General features: G+C 43.0%; 1 long non-coding RNA gene across 1 annotated transcript; it reads right to left on the bottom strand.

The window, feature by feature from the left end:
• Positions 1-4,371: 4,371 nt before the first annotated feature.
• LOC110341054 lies at positions 4,372-18,297 on the bottom strand. Its single transcript, XR_002382937.2, has 3 exons — positions 18,191-18,297; positions 17,952-18,082; positions 4,372-4,789 (listed from the first exon to the last, which is right to left on the bottom strand). It is a non-coding gene; the product is annotated as an uncharacterized LOC110341054 (long non-coding RNA).
• Between the last annotated feature and the right edge of the window lie 72 nt (positions 18,298-18,369).

Genomic DNA, 18,369 nt, shown 5'->3' with positions numbered 1-18,369 from the left:
AGAGCCTGACAGACATAAATGCCTTCTCAGTGACACACATGAGACATAAATTGCATGGCTCGCCCATAAGCAGACGAATTTGATTGAATTCTTCTGTGGGGCAGCTATGTTAACTGCTGCTGTTAGGATTCATGAATTCCTTTTAGAGAATTCATGAAGTGTCCACTATGTGCCAGGTTCTGTTTTTGATTAGTACTTTTAAAAGAAATTAATTTTTTTGTTGCTCAGCTGTCATCTCCTATCTCTGAAGATACTGCTTAGATCCCAGTGCCTGCAGGAGGTGGGGGGGCGACAAGTTGCAGGTATCTTGCTTCTCTGTGAGGAGCCACTTTTCTCCCTTGAGAAATACCAATGCGGGGAGCCTTTCCGCCTTCAGTGCCCTCTTCTTCCCAGGAAACTTTTCATCTATGGGAATGATCTTCTTGGATAGACTTTGCAGTAGAACTTCTTGAAGATGTGTGTCCTGGGGAAGGGAAGACGACCATGTGCATACATTTAGTCTTTCGTGTATGGATGGGTTGGTCAATAGAACCAGGAAGGGAGCAGATGCTTGAAAATACCACCTGAACTGGCGTTGTTTTTTGGCAAAACAGGAAACCACATGACTCCATAAAAACATCAACCAAAAAAAAAAAAAGGCCAGTATTAAATTAATGATTGTATGGGCATGCCCTACAATGAAATTTCCCTGGTACACCTTGCTCCCCGCATTACGTGATCAACTGTCTTTCATTTCAGCAGAGTGCAGTTTTTTTTCCCGAATATAATGAGAATCATTTATTCCTCCAAGTGTCAAGAGTCAGTTTTGCTGGGAAACTTATCTACCTTAAGATAGCTATGACTAACACCTCCAAATGTTGCATCTGCTAATATCAGACAGATTTCCTTGGAATTTGGTGAGGTCTGAGGAAGAAATCCATTTTTAAGGTTGTCTATTTATGATTCCCGAAAGACCACATGGGGAAGGCTTCCTTGCTGCATAATCATCTTCAGCAGTGCGGCATGCATACTGCCACTGCTAACACACCGGAAGGAGCACAGAGCTCACAGCAAGAGCTGGCTTTTGTCGTTGTTTGGAGAAGCTGATTGTTTCACACTTGCTGGGGAAGCCTGAGCTGGGACTCTCTTTGGTTTCCCACTTGAAAGCCAGCTCTTGCAAACTAAGACATGTGGAGATTCACAGACTAAAAAGGGACTGTGGAGATTTTCAGATTCACTCTCCCCTCTTTGCTCAGAAACTGCAAAGTGTGTACTAAGAATCATGACAAATATCTCTAGCAATAGGTTCTTACCTTCGAGTTCTGGTAGGCAACCAAGGGAATAGCAACAGGCAATTCCTGACTGTTGAAAGACAGAGTGAGTCTTCTCCAGGTACATGATAGGTTGTCCAATGCCAAGTGGAGAGGCATACACACGTGTCCACTTGCGCACGCTTGCGCACACACACACGCACACACGTGTGCACACACACTTGCGTGCACACACCTATGAGCAACATTAAACAGGCTCAGTAGGTTTTACTATATATACTTACATATGTGTATAATAGTAATAATGAAAGAGGAAGAGGCCATGAATTTGAAAGGGAGTTGTAGGAAATATTGGAGGGATTGGATGGGGAGAGGGTGGGGTAGCAGTGATGTAGATACAGTACTCATTTATGAAATTCTCTGAAAATGCAAAAAAGTCATGAAAACTATCTCATTGAAAAAGAAGGTGTTCAGTATTTCAAAATCCTTTCCCCTGAAGTATAGGCCATCTCCTTTCTTTTAGAAGAAAACCATCATATATGCAGTGCCGTGTAAATGCCAGATTATAAAGACCACATCATTGTATGAGCCAAGGTCTTCGTCTTCCCTCCTTTATGGGTTATCTTGTGTATTTTCATAGATTGCTTTCTAGAGAAGCTTGGGAGGCAGATGGGAGAAGCAAATGCCACTTTCTGTAAGCCATCTCCTGTGAGAGCAAACAGAGAAAAGGAGCTGGAGAAGTCAGAGGGGTTGCTTCCTGACAGAGATTCAATGAGCTTGATGACTTTGATGCTCATCCCATAGTTGTTATGGCAACAGGAAAGTGCAGTTTTGGTTGCTAAGGGACACTGAACTGAGACAATCTCCATCGCTACTGGTCATTCTTCTACTCCGGGACTCAGAAATTGACCTAAGGATGAGTCAGCAAAACACCTTCAAAGGTTGACTTCAAATCAGGCCCTGGGTAGCAGTGTTTGTTTTTATAGAAAGTCCTAAGGTTTTGAAATAGTTAGGGCAATTTTTAAAAGCCTTAGATGGTTTAAAGGTGATGAAGATGTTCTAAATGAAGGGGCGCTCCTGTCACTATATCTGCCAATCCCCCTAGGTGCCACAGCACCATTTCACTTATAAACAGATGATTTTTGAAGCAGGTAATATATTCACAGTATAAATCTTCGCCCCTAGAAAGGTCAACCTAATTAGTGAGGAGAAAGCTCAAGCTATACCTGAAAATGACTAATGAGCCATTAAGTGGGACGTTTCCCTGTAGCATCCTGGGAGGGCAGTCAGTGACATCAATGTCCATTTACCTGAGTGATGAGTCTCATCCCCCTTCACATTAGTCAAATTCCACAGCATGTGCAGAATGCTGATCAATTAGTGTTGGGCAAAATGTGGGTGCTACCTGCCCTATAATAGACTAAGATGCTTCTGTGTTTCAATTCTTGGTCAACACCATAGATATGTGGCTCATTATTTCTCCATCTGGCATACACTAATAGATAGCTATTCATATGTACTTTTTATGGTGCTGGGGATTGAGCCCAGGGTCTTGCGCATGCTAGGCTACTATATGGGAAACATGAAGAGGCAGACTATACCTGCATTCTGTGGATGAACATATTTGTGCTGAGATAAAACAAAACTACTTCTGCCCTTTAACCCTTCCTCTTTCAATCTAGTCCTACTGCCCTTTCTTTTCTTAGTTCTGCAACTATTTATGAGCATATTTTATCTGCTAGGAGCTAAGAATACAGAAGTAAATCAGAATGCCCCCTTGTCCTTCCAAGATCCCAATTTTCACATTGGGATTATGTGTGTGTGTGTGTGTGTGTGTGTGTGTGTGTGTGTGTGTGTGTGTGTACTTTTTCCTCATGGGTCCCAGAGAGCACTCTAGAGACTTACCAGGTTCTTTGGGAAGAAAATGATAAAGGCAGATGTCCAAGTAATTTGGTGGGATAAAGTCTCTGTAAAATAACAACTAATACAGCAGGAGGAAGGAGTAAGTGCCTTCAGACCAATACATAGGTCTAATATCTGTGAATGACATGGCATCAGAAGAGGAGAGGGCCCAAGCCTTTGAGCATCCCACTGGGATCCCAGGTGCCAAGAGCATCTGTAGAGGCATTTAGTGCCAATGATCCCTGTGCCACCACACTGTTCTCCACATTCGAGAGTGTGCTTAGAACTTGGTGTGCTTGCTAATGGTGGTTCTGGGTGCACATGCTACTAAGTCTGGCAGCTAACTGTGCAGTCTGTGCAGCTCTCAATAAATAGATCAATGGGCAGAAGGACAGATAGATGATGGATGGATAGATAGACAGACAGACAGACAGACAGACAGATGAATGACGCTAAGGGACCTGGCAACTTAGGAGATTAGTAGGGAAAGAACTAACCTGACTTAATAGAAATTCTCAAGGGTTTAAAAATAGAGCTACAAAGTGTAAACTGCCTGTTAATGGCATGGTGGCATATGACCTAATGTAGAAAAGAACCTGGACATGCAGTGCACATACATCACTGTATTTGGTTGTCTTGGATACAACCCTATGGTCTCTGTGACCACCTATTATTGTATAACTCCTTTTGTGAAACTGAGGGAAGCTATACAGGCTGAAAATAGCCTCTCTCTGGGGAGTACTTTCAGGAATATCTTCAAGGGAGTGCAGAAAGCTGAATTAGGCAGAGAGCAAGCTTAAACTGCAGTTTTGCATAGGAGCCACACCTGACCGCCCAAAGAAACTCCAAGGCTGGTGTGGACCTACACTGATGTCTTCAGTTGAGGAATAATAGTGATTCTCTGTATCATGTATCAGCTAGCCATTGGATAAGGCTGCCCTAATAGGAAGAATACCCTTGGACATGGAAGAACAATTATTGGTAAGGGATGCCTATGTGAGCTGCTAGCAGGCAGTGTTTTGAGAACTTGCAAAGAGGGTGTCCTGAAAAGAAGACCCGACTGACCAAGAATCCCCCCACACACCAAAGCTAACTTTATGCCCCACAAAGCTATGGTCCCTCAGAAGCACTCAGGTGACTGCTGCAGTTGAAGGCGTAATTGTCCTTTTCAATTTTTATTTATTTATTTTTATGTGGTGTGTGTGTGTGTGTGTGTTCATGTTTGTGAATGTATGTTTATGCACAGCATGTAGGGGCTAGAGGTTGACACCGGGCGCTTTTCTTAGTTGCTCTTAACCTCGCTTTTTGAGACATGGTCTGTCATTGAACTTGGAGTTCAGCCATTTGGACATGCTGAGCTCCGGGGGTCCACATGTCTTTGCTTCAGCAGTGCTGGGATTGCAGGCCTCTGCTGTGTCCTTTACATAAGACAGGGGAACAAACAGCTCTTCATTTTTGTATGGCAAGTACTTTACAGACGGAGTCATCTCTCCCACGTCACTGCCCCAAAGTTCCTGGTGCCTGCTTCGTCAGTTTTCATTATTTAACCTCATGAATTTGATTGATCCCACGTTTCTGCTTGGCTTCTGAGAAACTCTATCTCCAGACACTGGAAACTGGCTTTGTATTATTGAAACCTGGAGCAAACAGGAAAAATGAAAGCTAAATTACAGAGCAATGCTTCCATTCTCCTCTAACATTGATAGATACATACCTTTTAAATAGAGTGCAACAATACTAATCCTGGTTGTATTATTACACACACCCTCCAATTTCACTAATTCATAGAAAGACAACTTGGAATTATTTTTGTTATGTGTATGTGTGTGCTCCTGGATGTCTGTATGTGTAGCATGTGCGTGCAAGAGCACACAGAAAGTACTAGGAACTGAACCCAGGTCCCCTGCAAGAGTAAATAAGTGTTCTTAACTGCTGAACTATCTCTCCAGCTCAAGAAAGACTTTTTTTTTTTGATTCACAGTTTATTTATTTTTTCCATTTTTTAATTTCATTTTGCATTCCAACCACAGTTCTCCCTCCCACCCTTCCTCCTGCCCCCCCTCGCCTCCCCCCCTAGCCCATCCCCAGTCCACTCCTCCTCACAGGTAAGGGCTCCCATGAGGAATCAACATAGTCTGGCATAACAGGTTGGGGCAGAGCCAAGCCCCTCTCCCACACATTAAGACTGAGCCCATTCCCACCATAGGGAATGGGCTCCAACAAGCTAGCTCATGTACCAAGATTATTTCATGGTCCTACTGCCAGGGGCCCCTCTGATAGTTCAAGCTTCACAACTGTCTCCCACATATGGAGGGCTTAGTTCAGTCCCCTGGAGTTTCCACAGTTGTAGGTCTAGAGTTCATGAGTTTCCATGAGCTTGGTTCAGCTGTTTCTGTAGATTTCTCCATCATGATCTTGACTTCCCTTGCTCATATGTTCCCTCCTCCCTCTCTTCGCCTGGATTCCCAGAGTTTGGACTGGTTCTTGGTTATGGATCTTTGCATCTGTCTGAAAGACACATTTTTGTTTGTTTGCTTGTTTTTTTCGAGATAGGGTTTCTCTGTGGCTTTGGAGGTTGTCCTGAAACTAGCTCTTGTAGACCAGGCTGGTCTCGAACTCACAGAGATCTGCCTGCCTTTGCCTCCTGAGTGCTAGGAATAAAGGCATGCGCCACTACCGCACATTTTAGAAAGAGGTGAGATTCTGCTTTTTGAAAAAAATATTTTAAAAACATGCAAAATACGATTTGATGATGGATTGTGTTCTTCATAGGGACAGAGACAGCGTCTGTTATATTATTCTCAAGCATATTTATAAACTGAGTGTTTGCATAAGATGAATGCCACTGATAGGGGTAAATCAATCAGAAAATGTGAAGTCACAACTAAACATATTAAAATGCTTTACAGGGCCAAGATCTATGAAGTCAGATTAAGAAGTACAGGAGTTAGTTAAGTGTATAGTGACAATTCTGTCAAGGGCACTTTGGATACCCAGAGATCTAGGCTGAAGGGTAGGTAGGTAGGGTATGAGCCAACAAAACCTCAGGGGCGACAATCTTCAGAAGTCATTCTAAGAAGTGGGCCGGAAGGGGGAAGAGAAAAAAATAATATTTGAAGGATTAATGACCTCATTCTAGGGTTGCCGAAATCTTCCTCTAGTAGATTAATAAATCATGGATTAATAGATCTCCAGAGGGGCAATCAAAGTTCTCAGCCAATCTCCCTGATATGTTAATAGGGATCTCCCTGGGTTGGGTCATTAAGACTCAGTTAGAATGTACAAGGCTAAATTGCCTCGCCTTGTTGACTAGATTGAAGACAAATCAACTCAAGTGGGTCCTTGCCATCCTTTTGCAGTGTGCCTGCTGACAGAGGAAATGGATCCCAGCAGGAGAAGATCTCTGAGTGTTTAATCTCTCATTGCTATGGTCTAGGCACTGACAGACTTGAGATGCCAGGGTGTGAATTACTGTTTCTCAGTTTCTGGTGATGAGGAAACCCTATTCTAGGGTAGCAGTTCTCAACCCATGGGTCATGACCCCTTTGGGGGTTTGAACGACCCTTTGACAGCGGTCGCCTAAGACCATTGGAAAACACAGATATTTACACCATGATTCATAATAGTAGCAAAATTACCGTGATGAAGTAGCAATGAAAATAATTTTATGGTTGGGGATCACCACACTATGAGGGACTGTCTTAAAATGTTGCAGTATTAGGAAGGTTGGGAACCACTGCTATAGGGGAAAGTGGTATTTCAGGTTTGGAACAGGAAAGGGTGTTCTTTACATAGTACGTTTAGAAAAGGGCTCATTGGATCTACGTGCTTTTCCTCTCCTCTCTTTCCCACTGTTCACCTGGGGCAGACAGGACTTTTCCTGTCTCTCTTCTTCTGTCTTCTCTCTGTGTCTCTTTACCTCATTTCTCTTTCCTTCCCCCTTCCCTGCCTTTCTAATAAAACCCACTTAAGCTGGGGGGAGGGGAGAAAAGGGCTCAGTGAGGTCACATTTAAGGTGTGACCATAAGGCAGGAAGGACTAGCCACACAAAGAGATTATGCGTGAGGCTGGGATGAATGGGGAAGACTATCCCAAGAAGGTACAGCATCACAAACCGTCCGAAAAGGAAAGAAAGGGCTTACTGTCTTAGAGGACATTGACTCGGACCAGTTTGGTAGAATTGATGCACAGGGGACAAGTGCGCTCCCAGACCACACCTAGCAGCCTGTTTTGCTTTGCTACTTAAGTCATACAAAACTGGGATTTTGCTCAAAATGCAAAGCGAAGGCAATTGAATTTTTAGGCAAGGAGGGACAGATTCAATTTTTTTAAAAGAACATTAAAGCTTCTACAAGGAGGGTGGTTCAGAGGTAAACAAAAGCAGAATCGGGCAAATGCTAATATGAGACATCCTGGAGAGGAGATGCCTTTGGTCTCAGGTGATAGGACCAGCGAGGACTGGAAGGCTGATGAATTAAGAGCATAAGTAGGAGGCAGAGAAAGGTTAGCTGTGGGAAAGAGCTGGTCAGGTGGGAGAAATCGAGGATGTATTCATGTTTCTATCTCAGGCAACCAGGAGTGGGTGTATAGTTGCTTGAGTTCTAAGGTCGACCCTGTTCTGTTCTGAAACTGTGTTTCTTTCATTTTGCAATAAGTCAAGGCCCTAACTACTGCCCTTCCTCATCCTTGTGTCTGGAGAGAGAGCAGCTTCTCTCATGGACTGAACACTGCACTCCTCTTTGGTAGTCAATGCCACATGGCGGGCTTCTCTGGCATGCAGTCCTGGCTGGCTCCTTGAATGATTTAACATCTGCTCTTCCTACTCAGCCTGAATCTGAATGCACTGCCTGTTGATGGTCTCAGGCATAACTTATTACCCCAAATCTAAGACTCCCGCACAGTTTCAATTAATGTGACCGTGAGTGCCTGTGTGCTCTAGAATGGCCGAGCACAGCCAGGATTTAATTGATTTAATTTGCATATCTCATTCTGAAAGAATTATGTGCTGTAAATTCACCTACTGGCAGGACCTGGCCACTGCTGCTTCCTTTGTGAATACAGAAATAGCTTCTCTAGATCTTTCTCCAACCCTTGTTGCCTTAAGCTCTCCGGAGATGTCCAATGTTTGCTCTTCTGGGGAAATGGAGAGAGTCTGGGGGCGGTGTGCATATCATTAGACTGCATACAAGAGATGCACATTGTCATGGGAACTTATATCATCATGGATGCTATATCTACTCTGGGTCTGGTATCTGAAGCCAGAGCGGATGCTGTGGAAGGGGAGCATCATGGATTTTGCGTTTTTCCAACCAAAGGCAAACTTCCTGGATACTACTGAAGTTTTTCTATAAGAGACTGTAAGAATGGCCAACTGATGCAAACCTTTATTTCACATATGAAATGCACATATCAAATATATACATTTCAATGCATGTGAATATGTATATGCTGGGAAATTATCAAGTGCACAGCAGAATATCTGTAGCAGATGATGAACTACTGAACAGTTCCATTTGCACATAAAAGGTACCTGCTGCCTCTTGATGCTTTTGCTCTCCATGGCACCTGGGAGCTCCTCTCGTCCCAGTAGCTGGAGGAACTATGCTTAGTCCTTGCAACATTCTTCTAGGCCACTACCTCCACTCGATAACTGTATCTAGAGTCGTTCTGATTGGTTAACTATTCTGAATTCTCTCCCTCTTTCCCTCTCTGAATTTTTGGGTCAATTTCATTCACAAATTCAGTTAATAAAGACTAGACACCAAGAACTACACTAATTTTATAGACTCGGGGGACTGAGTCAACAGACGCTTACTCTAGGAATGAAGACTGCTGTACAAATATCAGCACAATGACAGGAACAACCAAAAGGAACTGCAGGATTATTGATGGCTTCTAATTCTGCCTGAACTTACAATGTTGTGGGTAATCAGGGAAAAATCTCTTGCAGGAACTGACCACAGAGCCTCATAGGATGGGTGTGGGGGGAGGGGGCGGGGCAGTCATTCACTCTTAGGAAGGGTGGAGGTGAGGAAGGAGACCCTCTGGCTTCACTGAAGAGAATATATATATGTATATATATATATATATATATATATATATATATATATATATGAGTAGGAGAGGTGGATTGGGCAGCACAGGTTAGAACCGGTATATGCAGTACTATAATTTTGTTTTCTTAGCATTCATTTTGTTAACAGAACACATTTCTTTTCTGGAAAGGGGGAAATCACTAATCTCTCTCACACTGTTAATTTGAATTTCTAATATCAGGAATGGACATATCATAGAGCCCTCTAGTCGAGTGTGTGTTCTGTTGCCTTGGTGAAGTGATTGGTTCCATGGTAGATGAGGGACCTATGTCAGTTTAGCAAGATTCGGGCCTCTTTCTCACTGGCATTGCTAGCCTCTGGTAGGCAACTTGCTACTGTAAGGTAGATTCCCCAGTACCTTGGAAAATAGAGTTGAGACACAAAACTAGATCCCCTATAGCAACCATTTCAGCAGCTGAATTCCACTGTGCCAGAGACCACGTGTTCCTTGACTTCTGAGTGACACACACAGCAATAAAACTCCGGTCAGCTTAAGCCAAACTAAGGTCACGTGGGAGTGAAGGGGACCTGGTGAGTTCATGGTGTCCAGCAGAATAAGCCATGAGGATCCCTGAGAACAACATAGATCCAGAAATGGGCAGATGTGGACAACCACGCAAAGGCTACTGAGATGGACATTTATGAGAGGCGGAAGGAGAATCCAGACAGTTACTTGCACACAGAACTCAGTGTCAGTTCAATGAAGGTGATTCTTACAAGCAAGTGTGAGAGCAGAAGCACCCTCAGATTCTGACTTCCACAATGTAAGTTCTGACTGTTGTTGTATGCAGTACACACACACTGTCCTGGTCACATGTGAAACAGTGTACAGTACACACTGTCCCGGTCACATGTGAAGCATCCTAATTTCAGAATTGTTTATCGTGGTGTCCCAAATCTCCTAAAATGCTGTATTTCTGTCCTCCTCGACTGGCATGTTTTCTTGGTGACCATTTCATTTTGTCACTTGTTCTCTGGTTTCAGTACAGCAAAATTTGACGATAAAATGGTAAAATCACCAATAACAATGTAGGCCCAGCCGGGTGGTGGTGGTGGCACATGCCTTCAATGCCAGAACTCAGGAGGCAGAGGCAGGCAGGTCTCTGTGAGTTTAAAGCCAGCCTGGTCTACAGAGTGAATTCCAGGCCAGCCAGGGCTGTTACACTGAGAAACCCTGTCTTGAAAACCAAACCAAACCAATCAACCAAACGAACAACCAAACAACCAACAACAAAATCAATATATATCCATGAAAGTCTTGGGTTATGAATATGAAGAACTCGTTCTATACCTAATCCTGTAAAATGCCTGTGCATGAAGATGGTCACCAGCCTTTGTCCCATTTCAGACAAGAGCAAGTTGCTGTTAAAATTCCAAAAATTTCCCAGACTCCTTCAACCGACAATTGACAAGACTTTTCATTAAATATCAATTATTTTATTTTTTCAGAGAAAATCTTTTGTCTACTGCAGAAATCCATATGGAAAAGCTAACCTTCACAGGCTCAGATTCTTATCTTTCCAGACATTTGTGGTATATGATTGCTAATTTATCAGCCTTTCAGCTTTTCTCATGGATTTGTAGAGAATTTCCCTGTCACTAATTTATGACCTGCAATTAACAACAACCAATAGTTTTTCTATGTAACTGTAATGGTCACTTTTTTGAGCTCTACTTCCAGCTGTTCAAAGTCATTTCCTTCTATGGATAATTCTCTATGATTTCTGAAACACTGCAATCAATATTTTATCCTTGGCTGCTTAATAAATACAACCAAACCCACAGCCTTTAGCATTTCACAGAAACCATTCTCTGTGATTTCTCAGCAACAGTGAATTTATCTATCAGAGGAACAGCCTTGAGGCACTCCATTTATTTTAGAATATAATGGATTTTTTTTATAAACCTCCAAAAGCAAAATCGGAGCCTTCCCTCATGCTATTTCATGATTTTTAAAATATTTTTTTTTTAATTCTCACCTGGCTTGAAGCTCTACGATTCCCTGGGTCTTAGATTAGGAGCAAATGACCTCTCAGGTGACGATTGAAAAGCCCTGGCTCATTCTGCTTTGACACTTGGCAGGTATGGGAAGTCATTCAGCGTTGTCTTCAGCACCATTTCATGCCAAATGCCAGGGTCACAGGCAGGGAGGATGCTATCATATTTTAAAATTTAAGTCCATTGTAAACATGTTTGGTCAAGCTCTTACTTGTGTTGAGTTCTAGTCTTTGAGAAGGCATAACTTTCCTCTGAGATATTTGTCTCTACCTTGTCAACAGAAAACAAAATATGTCCCCTTGCAAAAACAAACTCCTAACCAAAGCAAAGCTAAGCTACCTTGGAGAATCATTCAGAATCTCTAGTATGTTGTCTGGGGGAGAGAAAACAGCAAGCAGAGCTGCTGTCAGCATCGAAGTTGTTCCTGAAGCCCTCTCCTTGTGAGAGGGCTTGCTTAACTGTCTTGTATAAGACTGTTTCTCCATAGGAGAGTGTGTCCCTGTTTGTTTATTTGCTCTGTTTTTGTTTTCGTAGTAAGACCAAAGTTTTTGGTCATTAAGTTAGTCCCAGCTCTTGGGTCTGCAGGCTGATTCCACCCACCTCCGTGGATTTATTTGTTGAAGCTTCCTATTAAAGTGTCTAATTCCTTTGTTGTTTTTCTGTGTAATATGGGTTAGAATGGATTTGAAAAGCTTCTTCTGCATTTAAGAAAAGAAAAATGTCCTGGATGGTGGCAGAATTTGTCATTTGGAATGACTTTCCCTCAGTTGACACTCAGAGTGTCACAGAATTGTATTTATGTAACACGTCTCTATAAACTAAGGCTTTTAGGAGCTAGCAGGGTTGTGAAGAGCTAAGATGTAGAGAAGAGAAGTGCAATGCAGAGACAAGAGACTGGATTCCATAGCACTTTCTCTAGGGGAACTTGTTGATTCTAGGCAGGGTAGCACAGCTTTCAACAGCCTGCTAGAAAGGGGGACCACTGCTTTCAGCATCTACTGGGGAATAGAAATTGGAGTTCAGGCCGGGCGGTGGTGGCGCACACCTTTAATCCCAGCACTTGGGAGGCAGAGGTAGGCGGATCTCTGTGAGTTCAAGGCTGGGCTGGACCGATAGCCTCCAAAACAATACAGAGAAACCCTGTCTCGTAAAAACCAAAAAAAAAAAAAAAAAGAAATTGGAGTTCAGGAATCATTAAGGTTCTGGGTAAACACAAACCTTGGCCCTCTAAGGTACTACACAAGCCTAAGGGCCAGGGTTCAGATTCACAGAACCCGTATCAGAAGTCAGTCACTGCTGTGTGCATCTGTAATCCTAACACTGGAGGTAAGAAGATCATGTGGGCTTGCTAGCAAGCTACTGGAGCTGAATTAGTGAGCTTCAGGTTCAGTGAGAGAGTGTCTCAGATAATAAGGGGGAGGAAGGACACTTTCATTAACCTCTGTCCTTCACATACAGGTGCACACACAGGCACATGCATCAATCATCACATGCACATGTACACACACACACAGACACTCAGACACACACAGTTTCTCTCTCTCTCTCTCTCTCTCTCTCTCTCTCTCTCTCTCTCTCTCTCTCTCTCTCACACACACACACACACACACACCCTGCCTGCCCCCCACATGAAAATGTAAAGGCACTGATAATTGGAAACCCACGTTGAATTGTCTGGGTGTTTCTTGATAGAACACATCCCTGGATGGTTGTGTATGTGTGTGGTTTAGTTATTGAGACTCTGGCTCTAGAAGTGGGACAGACTCTCCCTTTTAGACCATGGCATGTTTATCTCAAAGCATTATCCAGGAACTCTTGTCTGGGGACAGGCTGGTCCCCCTGTCCCTGTGACAAGGAGAGAAGAGAAGAACCCAAGAATCCACAAGTAAAAATATTGTACACATTAGAGCAGCTAGAAGCTAAGCCATTTCCAACAGAGGTTACTGTTGTTGACCCCACAGCATAATGATGCCTGCAGTTGGAGTGGGAAGCTTGTCCATGGAGAAGAATCTCTTACCTGGAAACTGCAGCTGGCTGTCTCCATGAAGCTTCCAAGATGATTTCTGCTGGACATTGTAGGATCTGATTTCATGTTACTGTTGCTTGCTTTCTCAAATCAGGCTACTCTGGTTGTCCCTGCCCTATGTGGTAAGTGCCTGATAGGATGATGTTTTGCTATTATCCTGCCGTTTCTATCTTCCATTTTAATTCTGCTTGTTATGTGCTTGATAAACTCAATTATTTGAAATTGAAAATACGGCAATTGTAAATGTTCTGACCCCACAGAACACCTGGCTTAGATGATAGATAAACTTGTAGTTGACTGATGAAATGCAAATTCCTCTTAGAAGAGGCAATATCTCAAATTATTCATAGAAACACTTTTCTAAATGTATTTGTAGGTGAACAACTCACAACCAGGCAGACGGGGAGCCAACATAGGGTTGTATACAGACAGAACCACAGAGGATAGATAGGCTCCACCCAGATGATAGCAAAGCAGAATGCATGCGGCTCAAGTCATCTTACATAGAAAACTCAATACATTGACAGGAAATTGGGAAAAGGATATGGCATATTTTAAAAGAACAAACTAGAATCAGGAAATGGAAAGCAACAATAATTAAACTTGATATGGTTGAGATTGATGTGACAGCAGATCAGATGAGAGTAACAGAATCGTTGAACTGTAAGGTGTGACTGTGAGAACCCGAACTCTCCAAAGTGCCCAGGATCAGCACAGATGGGGCAAGTTCATGGGCGGCCTGGAGTGACTCCACTGAGCCAGATTCCACGACAGGGAATTCAGGACGTGGTTTTATTCACAGACTGTAGTTCAGGAACTGTAGTGGGAAAGTTAGGCCTTAGTACTGATAACACAGAAATGGATTTAGGACACAGAGACACTTTGATAGGATGAGAGAAACAGGCTGTGGGTGCTGGGCTCCCATGGAATGTGTCTGAAACTGTCATGGTGCAGCTATATTAATGACTTAAAGCTACTACTGCAGTTTTCGGCTGTGAGATTCCATTGCCTTGGCCCCGAGTTAAGTCTCTCTCTCTCTCTCTCTCTCTCTCTCTCTCTCTCTCTCTCTCTCTCTCTCTCTCTCTCTCTCTCTCTCTCTCTGTGTGTGTGTGTGTGTGTGTGTGTGAATGTGTGGAGGCCATAGGCTGTCTTCCTTTGTTTCTCACTCTCTGCCTCATATCACATTGAGGCAAAGCATTGACTTGAACTCAGAGCTCATTGATTCAGCTACTGAAGAAAGACATCTTGATTTGGGGATCCCATGTCGTCATGTCTCAGGTGATGGGTTTACAGACAGGCCTCCACATCTGCCTTGCATTTATGTGGGTACCAAGGAACCAAACACTAGTCTCAAGCAAGCACTTGACCCGCTGATCCACCTCTTCGGACGTTTGGCTATGAATTTTACCAGCACCTTAGATATCTGAACTCGGTTGTCAATTAAGCTTTGCTTATCCACAAGGCTCTCGTAAATGCCTCCTTGCTACAGCAGTGTCAAGTAGTTGTCAAACATGTCCGTGGGTAAAAGCCACCCTGCTAGAATGTGTGTGGAGGAGAGTCTGTGCTATGTGGCTTTCAACTTCCAGCCTCTAGAATTCAGGAAGAAACACTTCAAAGGAATAGGAACAGGGAGGCATTGGCCAGTGGGCCAGATCCACCATGTGTGTTGTTCCTGTTTGCTTGGCAGCACACCACCCTGTTTCTCTTGGAAACAGAACATGTTCTGTGGGAGAACAATTCAGACATCGAGAGACACTGGCTCAGATATGCCAGTTACACTAGCCTGTACCACAAAACACCACAATTGGTTTATGGATGTGCTCTCGATCCATTCTAGTTTACTAAGCTTTCTCAGAACTCCTCTGCCAAAACTATGGGGGGAAGATGCTTACTGCTGAAAATCCTGAGTATGTGAGACCTGGGTGTGTACTTCTGCTGGGATCTGCCACCGTGAAGACAGGGGGACATGGATTCCAGAAGGGGGAGAAAAAACAAGAGAGATTGGAGTGGGAGAGCTACAGCGTTCCTGTGATTCTGTGTGAATCCCCTTGGTCAGATTGTGCCTTAGTTACATAATCCTATGCATTTCCCCTTTCCTTAGTTTGAATTGAGATCTTGTCAAATGTAACATAGACTTCTAATCATTTTGTGAATTAATGTATTTTGGTATACCTTTCCCTGTTCTTACAGTTATCAAATACTTCTCTTTCTGCAAATGACACAGAGATTTGAACATCCTATTTCCCATGGAGGTTGGCATTTTATTGAAGGTTTGTGGAGGCCTGGGAGGCTCTCTCGGGGCTCACATTAGTTAGCCTTCATTGTCTGTGACCAGGTACCTGACTGCACTTAAAGGAAAACTTGTTTGTTTTGGTTCAAGGCTTCAGAGTCTGTGTTTACTTTACTCTGTTTTTCTGGTCTCATTGAGAGGCAGAATGTCATGGTGGCTGGGAGCCTGTGGGTGGGGAAAGTATTCACCTCATGGCACACAGGAAGCAGAGAGAGAAATTCAGGAAATGGCCCAGGCAAACGATAGCCTCCAAGGATACCATAACCTGCTTTGTCCAAATATGTCTGTTTCCTTATTTTTGTTATCTCCCTGATGCTATCACACTGTAAAGCCTCAGGAGATAAATGTCATTGGGTCAGAGTCCTTATGACCTAATCCGCTTTCAAGACACTTGGAGGTTGGAGGTTGTCTCTCAACCAATCAAACTGACAATCAAGAGTAACCACCTAAGGCTTACACTAGAACTCTGTGTGTGAATCTGGCAATTTTAGTTGATTGTGGCTTGACAGTGAGTATTAGGACATTAGGGTGTGTCATTTCAGTTAGAATGGCCAGATCAAGAGTCAATCCTAGATTGCATCTGTACTTCTCTTAGTACTCTATTCAATAGTTATCTCCATCAGTACAAGGGTTTGCTCATGTGTTCATCCATCCATCCATCCATCCATCCATCCATCCATCCATCCATATTCATTCATTCATTCTTTAGCATTTAGAATCTCAATTCTTTCAACTAGTGTAGATACCTTACAAATCAACAAGTATCAATGGACTATATTGTTTACAAACTTACAGTAGCTCTATATTGCCCTGGGAAAAGGGCAACATTTATATCCTCAGTCCAAACTTAACCTGGTTTTGATGTATTCTGTCTGTCCATGGGGTAAGTATATTACCAAGTTCTCCAGTAATGAGTCTTTCTCTGTCTAGCCAGCCAGCTCCCAAATAATGACATGGGAGCTGGCTTATTAATTATGAAAGCTTGACCTATACCTTAGACTTGGTCCTAACTAGCTCTTATAACTTACATTAGCCCATTTCTATTAATCTATGTTCTGTCATGAGCGTCACCTCTTTTCCATCTGTACTTCCTGTTTCCCCTCCCTGTCTCCTGGCATCTCCTGTAAGTCTACATTCCTCCTCCTCTTCCTTCCTTTCCCTGGAAATCCTGCCTATACGTCTTGCCTAACTATTGGCCGTTCAGGTTTCTATTACACCAGCCACAGGAATACTCCTTCACACAGGGTGCAAATATCCCATAATATTCTCCTGTCTCCTGTGGGCCTTGTTTCCCACCCATGTCCCTAGTGCTGTTGCTCAGACACCTCTCTTAGGTGAGGACATGCTTCTTTGCTTCCTCAGTTTTCAAGGTCTGGATCTCATTGCGTGTATTCCAGGATCTCACCTTTAGATGAGGCTCAGGCTCTTTTGGACCTCTCACTATATTTTACATCACACTTAACAGATTTATAACATCACAATAAAGCTGTTTTTAAGTGCTCCCCCTTCGTTGCATTGTGAACTATTAAAGAGTCAACATAACAGCCCATTGGCCCTTTAATCCTCAAGGCTGACGACAAATAGCTAGGCCAGTTATGTACTGCAGCAGCAACTATTTCTTCCTCTTTGTCACAATTAGAATTTTATGGATGTTCCTGTGAGTTTGAATTACTTTGTCTCCTTTGATAGATAGAAAGCCCAAAAGGCTTTAGGAGCATAGATAATTTTGTATGCCTACATATCCTGACTGCCTAGAATAGTTCCTGACACAACAGGGACTGTTATCCTTATGGAGTGGATCAGGCTAATCTCTTCTGAGTGAGCGGATGATGAATTGTGAGTTACAGAAGATGATAGTCTCTTTAAGGAGTTTCAAAAGATGAGTCTTATTGGGTGAGGTGGTGCACACCTCACTCCCAGAACTCCCAAGGCAGAGACAGGAGCCTTGCTACAAGTTTAAGGTCAGCAAGCGTTGTATAGAGAGATCTTGTCTCAAATTAAAAGGAGGGAAAAGGAGAAGAAGGAAGGAAGGAAAGAAAGAAAGAAAAAGAAAGGAAGTTAGAGAACATATTTCTCTGTCTTGATGAGAAAGCCAAGTAATGCCCACGGACTGTGGAATTTTAGGCACCATAGGTGAGGGTGACTTAACTATGTGCACATTTCTATCTTTCAGAAGAGTTGAGAAAACAGTTCAACGAACTTTCTTCCCCCAAGAACCATTTGAGAATAAGTTACAAGCATAGTGTCTAATTATTTATCAATGTTAGACTATATTTTATGGACAATCTCCTAGATAACAGTACTATGACTGTGTTAGTTACTTTTCTCCTAGATAACAGTACTATGACTGTGTTAGTTACTTTTCTATTGCTATGACCAGGGTTACTTACACAAGGAAAGGTTTGTTTTGCATTTGCAGTTTCAGAGGGTTAAGAGTCCATCACTCTGGGTAAACATGGTAGCAATCAGACATGGTGGCAGGAACAGCTGAATGCTCACATCTCAAACCTCATATCTCGACCTCAAACAGGAAGAAGAGAGAGTTAACTAGGAATGGAGCAGGACTTTGAAACCTCAAAAAACCTCAAATCCTGTCTGCATTGACATACTTCCTTCAACAAGACCATACCTCCTAAATTTCCCAAACAGCATTACCAACTGGACACCAAACATTTGAAACCCTGAGACTATAGGGGGCATCTCGTTCAAAACCCCACAATATCCTCCCTGGACTCCATGTACTGGCTGGTTTTGTGTGTCAACTTGACACAAGCGAGAATCATCAGAGAGTAAGGAGCCTCAATTGAG

The sequence above is a fragment of the Mesocricetus auratus genome, unplaced genomic scaffold (assembly GCF_017639785.1).
Source record: "Mesocricetus auratus isolate SY011 unplaced genomic scaffold, BCM_Maur_2.0 Super-Scaffold_100676, whole genome shotgun sequence".
NCBI lineage: Eukaryota > Metazoa > Chordata > Mammalia > Rodentia > Cricetidae > Mesocricetus > Mesocricetus auratus.
Note: the sequence above shows the minus strand (reverse complement) of the source record. Positions and strands in the feature narration are given on the sequence as shown.